The following is a 7,938-nucleotide window of genomic DNA, read 5'->3' on the forward strand; positions in this document are numbered from 1 at the left end:
GCCTCTCAGATCATGCTTCCATCAAACTGCGAATCTATGGCTTGTCCCCGCTACCCCATATGTATGGACACCGAGTTCTTGGTGGCTTAAAAATTAGAAAGCTAGAGATTCCCTCATTACAGACACAATATCTTGAAGTCAATCAAGGTTGTGTGTAATCTCTGACAATATTCTTAGAATCATATAAAGCAGTGATAAGGGGAAAGTCATTTGTTCAATGACATACCCCAAAAAAGTGTAATGAACTTCAGCAATTAGCAGTGAGGGGGTCCTTGAGTTTGAGAGGAAATACAGAGCTACCCCCTCTGAAGACAGCCTTCATAGACTCAGCCTAGCCAAAACACAGTTCGAGGAAGGAGTAGATTGCATGACCAGGGGTACAAGATGGATAGTTTCATTCACTGGTTAGCATAACAAAAGCGAGCACCTAGACATTAATATCGGCTACTAGGGGAACATGGGTGTCTACATACTTTTCCTAATGAAATTGCACATGAGTTTCCACTATATTATAGTGCCCTTTGAAATAAAACAATATAGTGCTCTGACCCCTAGACAAGATCATCTCTTATTTGTCCTCTGCAACGTTGCCAAAGTAGTTCATTGATAAAATACTGGAGCTATAGTTTGTGAACGCCATTCCAAAGATGCCCTCTAGGAAATCTCTCGGCCCCAATGGATTGCCAGTGGAGCTCTTTACATGCAACAGCATCAGAGTGAAACAACCTCTGTTGGAATTCTTAAAGAGCACCAGGTCAGAAAGTAGGTTCCTTCAGAACTCTGTGTGACTCATATAAGAAATATCCAGAATGCCCTCCAGAGAGAAGATAGTCACAAAGGCCGATTTCTTTGTTGGAAGGTGATGCCAAACTTCTGGTGAAAATGCTGGCAAATCGCATCTCCCTAATTATACATACAGTGAGTCACCCAGACCAAAAGAGCATTATACTACACAGGGTGACCAGACAAAATACGCCATGCCTTTAATGCGGTGCCCTTAAGCCATGAGTTGCATACCCTATTTGCATTACTTTTTCTAGACACAGATAAGGCCCTTGATAATGAGTGATAGGATTATTTATTCTGACTGTTAGAATATATGAGTTTTGACTCGCACTTCATGGCTTTTTCCCAGCTCACTGTACAGTGGACTGCCAGGGTCAAAGTGGGAGAGGCACTTGTCTCCCTTTGATTTGGAGAGGGGGATGCGAAAGGGATGCCCCCTTTCTTTGCTATTTGCTAGTGCAATGGAATTTCTAGCTTGCACGATAGGGCACTCAGAGTCATGAGGTTCAGTATTTACCTTGGCAACCCTGAGACATCTGGCCCAGGGTAATGGAAATTCTGCAGACATTTGGCTCGCTCTTAAATCTAAGAAACAACTGTAGTAAATATCGACTATACGCTCTATGCCCAAATAAGAACCTGGAAAGCTGAATCAAAGACTATGAGACCCAAACTTTCACAACTGGCATCATATATCTGGGTATACACCTAACCCATGTAGAGGACACTGCCCGTGCTAATAATATGGTACCCATGATACATTGCATCCCTAGACACAAACGGAAGAGATGAACCTTCCCCTGTTGTTAGTCCTGGCAGCCTTAGGGTGGTTTTCCTCCAAACGTTTTGCCGTCCTCCTCTGCTTTTTCTGACCTCGTTTTTGATGGTATTAGGACTCTGTGCACTTTTCCACTGCTAACCAGTGTTAAAATGCATGAGTTCTCTCATCTAATCATGGTAATATTGGTTTACCCCCAATTGGCATATTTAATTTACTTATAGGCCCCTGGTAAATTGCACTACATGTGCCCAGGGCCTGTAAGTTTAGTTATACTAGTGGACCTGCAGCACTGATTGTGCCACCCACTTCAGTAGCCCTGAAAACATGTCTCAGCCCTGCCTTGCAGAGCCTGAGTGTGCAGTTTTAACTGCCATTTTGACCTGGCAAAATAACATTTTTTCCAGTCCCAACCTTCACTTTTTAATACATATAAGTCGCCCCCAGAAGTGGTAGTGGGGGTTTTGGGTATTTGTTTTTTAACGTAGGGTGGGGTAGTTTATTTTTAAAGGGGTGGGAGAAGGTTTAAGGAAGGGCAGAAGAAGGCAGGAGAGAAGAGGAGGAAGGATTGGGAAATTGTGCAGTAAATTGTGTGGCTGGGGCAGGGGTGGGGATGGATTATGGGCTTGGGGATGGTGGGCGTTCTGGCAATTTTTTTTTCAAGGTGCACGGGTTTGGGTATTTTTTTTTAGGGGCGTAGTGGGGGGTTTGGTTTTTTGTTTTTTTTACCTAGGGCTTATGGTGGGGTAGTTTATTTTTAAATGGGTTGGGGAAGGTTTAAGGAAGGGTGAAAGGAAGGAGGGATGAGAGAAGAGGAGGAAGGATCGGGAGAGTACGTGGGATTGGGGCAGGGTTGGTGGGTAGTTTTTAGCAGTGGGGTGGATTTAGGGCTTAGGATGGGTGGGGGTGTCACAGTAGTTTAATTTTTAGGGGCAGCGGTGGGTGGGTCGGATAGTTTTTTTTTTTTTAAGGGCTCAGGGCAGTTGGGGGGAGTCAGCGTAATTTAGTTTTTAGGGGAAGAGGTGAGAGGGTGGGGATAGTTTTTTTTTTTTAGGGCACAGGGCATATGGGGTGTCGGGGTAGTTTAGTTTTATGGGGCAGGGGTGGTGGGGTCAGGGTAGTTTTTATTTTAGGGTTCAGGGCGGGTGGGGGGGTTGTATGACAGAACCACACATGCCATTTCACATGCTGTTTCTAAATATGCCTTTATTAGGCATGCTTTTACAACAAAATTCATTGTAAAGGCATTTGTGGTAAAGGCATGCATGGAAACGACAAAGTTGTGGTTCCCACTGCGTTGTTAAGGCATGCTTTGTTCCGGCAAGCGTGGTTCTGTCATACAACCCATAGCAGATTTTAATGAAGAGCATGATCCAGCAGGAGATGCTTTCTCTGTGCACCTGCTTGCCTTTTTGGGCTCAAGTGAACCCTACGAAGAGCTGATCATCCACCCACTGTTTCTTAGTATGATCTATGTAAAAGCTCAGAGCTCTCCTGCAGTTCCAAGTGATGGAGTCTCTCCTCTGTAGAGGAATGAAGCGAAGCACTGGATGCTAGCAGGTTTATGGTTTGACCAATGTGGAATGGCCTCACAACGTTTGGCAGAAAGAATGCCCAAAGTCTGAAGAACCAGCTAGTTTGGAAAGAAGGTGGTGTATGGGCAGAAGAAACCCTGAAGATTTCTAACACATAGCACCAATGTTATGGTGATGGGGTACTCTGTCTTAAGGGTGAGAAGCTGTAAAGTACAGCTGTAAGGCAGCTCAAATGGAGTGCATATCAGAAAAGTGAGGATCGAGTTAGGGTGCTACTGTGATATGACGAAGGGAGAGGGAGGAAATACATTTGATAGACGTATCAAAAATCGCATCACAACTGGTGACTTAAACAAGGAGGACTGATCAGACAACCATAAGGCAGCCAACAGGACCAAAAGGTAACCCTTAAACATTACCAAAGCAAGACCTTGCCTGGTAAAAGGCAAAATGAACAATAGAACATAGGCTAACTTTGCTTGGAGGGGTCAATCTTGGGGATGCCACACCAAGCCACAATTTTTTCTCTACAATAGGCTTATACAGTTTTCGTCGAGGGGCATCTGGCTGCAAAGGTGACATCCACCCCTCCTTCAGAAGGTCGAAGGTGTTTAGCTATTGCCACTCAATCTCCTAGCATGAAGGTGGAGATTGGGAAGGCATGGATGCAAAACCGTACCCTGTAACTGTGACAGCAGATCCTCCCAGAGAGGCAGCCTGATCAGAGGACAGATGCTCATCTTAGGAGCTCTGGTTACAATACTCTCTGTGCCCAATCTGATGCCACTACGATGACCTAGGCCTGGTCGACCCTTATCTTTTTGACAACTCTGGTAGGAGTGGTCTGGGCGGAAAGGCATAGAGGGGTCTTGAATTCAATTTGAGGTGGAACGCATCTTAGAAAGAGAGCCACCTTAGAAACTCCAAAATGCAGAACTGCTGACACTGCACATTCTCAGTGGTGGCAAATAGATTGAGCTAAGGTTCTACCCACTCACGGAAAACACCATACGCCACCTCCAGGTGTAACTGGCACTCGTGATCCACTAGGTGTCGACGGCTGACCTCATCTACCCTTGCATTAAGTGAACCTTTCAGGAATCTCACCACCAGGAAGATTCCTTGGTGGTCCAGCCATGTCTAGGGGCATAGTGCCTCCTGGCACAAAGTCTGTGACTGCCCACCCTGTTTTCTGCAGATTCTCCGTGAGCACCTGTAGCATCCTCCCTTTGATAGTCAGAAGGAAGGCTTTCGAAGCCAAACAGGTAGCCCTCAGGAGGTTTATATGGAGCCGGGACTCCAATAGAGATCAGAGGCTTCTCATCTCCACCTCTCCCAGATGGCTGCCGCAACCCAGAAAAGATGCATCAGTCACCACTGTGAACTCTAATGAGGAAAGGAAAGGGGTCTGCACTGAACCAATGCTAATTCAGTAGCCACCACTATAGATCTTTTGCAATAGCCTCAGAAATCTCAGTGTGGTCGGAGAGGTTCCCTTGATGTTGGCCTCACTGAGACTTCAAATCCCACTGCAGAGCCCGCAAATGCCACCTGGTGTGCTCAACCAGCAGGATGCTTGAGGTCACCAGTCCCAACAAAGCCAGAGTTGACCTCACTAAAATCCAGGACCAAAGCTGAAAGATTGGATCGTAGCGTAAAGGTCCTGGGTTCTCTTTCCTGGTGGGAAACGCATGAAATCAAACTGAGTCCAGAAGTGCTCCAATGAAGTGGACCTTCTAAGAAGGAGTCACGTGCAACTTTGCCACGTTGAAAGAGAATTCCAAAGATTACAGGAGGTTTCCATAGTTTAAAGGTGGTTGACGACTGCCTGGGGCAAGGCCGCATTCAACAGTCAGTCACTGAGGTAGGGAAAGACTGGCACCCCTGGCTTCTGAAGGTGTGCTGCCTCCATCATATACGTGAACACCCAAGGAGCACTGGTTAGACTAAAGGGGAGCACAGTGAACTGAAAATGCTTCTGCCCCACAATCCACCACAGATAGTGGCACTGGGCCAACAGGATGGGTACATAGAAGGCGTCCTACTGGTCCAAGTCCACCCTCAGGCCTCCAGGGTCAAGGCAGATGTGACCTGGGCTTGGGAGCATTTTGAACTTCTCCTTCCTTAGGAAGATGTTGACAGGGTACAGATCTAACATAAGACAAAGGGCCAGATTTAGATCTTGGCGGAGGGGAACACTCAATATCCTGTCTGCCGTATTATGATCCCATTATATCCTATAGAGATTGTAATATGGCGGACCGGATATCTCTTTTCCATCCACTGGGATCTAAATCAGGCCCAAAGTCATCATCCTTTTTGGGCACCAGTAAGTAGCGGGAGTAACAACACGCAGCCTACTTCAGGCATGGGCACCCTCTCAATTGCCCCTTTGAAGAAAAGGGCTTAAACTTCCTGCCACAAAACAGAGAGATGGTCCTCCATCAGTTATTGAGGGGACGGTGGAAGGTGCTTTGGGTTAGAAAGGAAGGATAGGGCATAGTCCTTCTGGACTTGGCAGACGTAATGTTTTGCCAACCGGGTCTGAATTCTTAGATTCTGCCTCCGACCTGATGCTGTGCTCCTGGAAGGGCACAAGAAAGAGACCCGGCAGATGGGACTGCAAGAGAAAGGATGGACTTGAAGGCCCTATGGCCTTGGCTACAGGAGCAGTGGGTGCCAAGGCAGAGACCTTAAAACTGCTGAGTTCCCAGTGGGGACTGGACAGTCTGGCAGTGGGGGTACCTCTGTTAAAGCCACAAACGGGGCAGTTGAACTGATGCTATTAGCGAGTTTGACAGACAGGCCCAAAGAGTAGGCCGTAGTGCTGTTCTCTTTAATATATTCCAGCACTGAATCAGCATTGTCCCCACACAGATGATCCCTGTCAGAGGGTGTTTCTATTATTGATGACTGGACATGGCTGGAGAACCCTGCTGATCGTAGACATGCATGGCAGCGGATGGCAACCCTGGTGCTAATGGCCAGTCCAATAGAATTGGTAGTGTTTAAACAACAATGAATAGTGACCGTGCTTGCATCACAACAATCTTGAATCATCTGAGCAAGAACAGGTTATAAATTGTCAGGCACTCCTGGGAGGACTTATGCTGCTGAGTCCCAAAGGGAATGGGAATATCATCCCAGCAAGCAGCTGGCAATGACAGATTGGAGTGCCACACTGGTGAAATAAAACAGGTGCTTTCCAAATATGTAAACCTGTTTAGATTGTTTATCATCTGGGGGAGTGGTAGGAAACATATTCTTATTAGACTGACTGTTGGAGATTTACACTACTAAACTTTCAAAGGAAGAGTGCTGTGACTAGAAGAGAAAGTAGCAGCGAAGGTTATTGTACCTGGCAATCTGTCGATTGACCAGGGGAATCACAACAAGGTATGACCTAGACTCCCATTAAGCTATCCACTAGTGCCTTATTAAACAGATGGTGGGGCTCTGAAGATGTTTGTCCCGGCTGTAGGGTTTGATCTTCATGGTGGGGAGCTGGAGATCAAGTGCTTTGACTTCCCTTCCTTGGCATGGCCATGGCATAGGAAGAAGATTCTTCTGTGGCTGGTTGAGGAGGTGAGAGGAGACTCATTTCTGTGAGGTATTGAGACCTCTAGCATCCTGCAAGTCTTTGTACCAATTACCATACTAGTAGGATTGTGTGAATTCATCACCTGTATCATAGTCAATATCGAAGTCCGTTCCAAAACACAAATGCAAAGTTTGCTGCCTTCCTTGAGGAGTAATGCAGGTAGGGAAAGTGGCACCTCAAGTAGCATCAGGCTTGACTTTGGTGGAAGTCGGACTGGTATCTATGCAGCGTTGGAGAGCACTATTGGGGCTTCATCCTTCCGCATCGGTGGAGACAGCATGGACCTCAAGTAGCCCGGGCTGATGCTGGCATTGGCTGCGAAAGCAAGGTGGTGGCAGAGCTGAAGGCGAGATAGGCTTAGAGGGTCCAACTGGCACCGATAGCAAACCCACCAGAAAGATCTCAGGTAGAGGGACTCTTGGCTCCTTGGGCCCTGAAGGTGCATCAGAGGGAGTTGGAAGGGATCCAAAGAGTGGAGCATAGCTTCCTGGAACTCTTTAATCTGTTTAGACAGCCCACGGCATGGAAACTTGAGCTGTGCCAGTACCAGCTGCAGAGTTGGCTTTAAAGTCAGCTGACATCAAGAGTGAAAAAAAGAGTGAAATATTAAAAAAATATGCCGCCCGCATCAACTCAGGTGATTATGAATCGTGCAATGAGATGAAATCCCGCCTATTTTCCTGTGATTTTTCTTAGACTTACCAGATGACGTAGATCAAAAAGAGGAACGGCCTCTGGAACAACTACATTAGCTTCGAGAGTGGGCCCAAACTTTCGATGCAGATCACAATTTGGAGAGGTCCCAATGAGGAGTCTTCTTATGCTTTTAGATGTACTGTTTTACCTTACGGTCCCTGATGACCTTCAGGTTCATCAAAGTACCATTGTTGTAGACCTTGGAGTTGTTGTCCGAATACCAGACAACACAGATATACCTGATGGAGATATGTAATTGACATCTGCTTCTGACAGTCCCTACAGGGTTTAAATCCTGTCATCTTTTGGGGTGACATCCCTTGCACACTGGAAAGGTTTGTGAAGGTAATCATCTCTGAGAGACAGGAGGGAGATCCAGATCCACGTCTGGAGGCACAGAAAGAAAGGAACTGATTTTGGCACACAGTGGTGGCGTCTATATAGACTCTGCACGTCCTTTCCAAAGTGGAACGGCATCAGTGCAGAGCTGCACATCACCACCTACTGGTGCACAGAAAAAGTGCTGAACAGTTTCTGGATCC

Source organism: Pleurodeles waltl, chromosome 2_1 (assembly GCF_031143425.1).
Source record: "Pleurodeles waltl isolate 20211129_DDA chromosome 2_1, aPleWal1.hap1.20221129, whole genome shotgun sequence".
NCBI lineage: Eukaryota > Metazoa > Chordata > Amphibia > Caudata > Salamandridae > Pleurodeles > Pleurodeles waltl.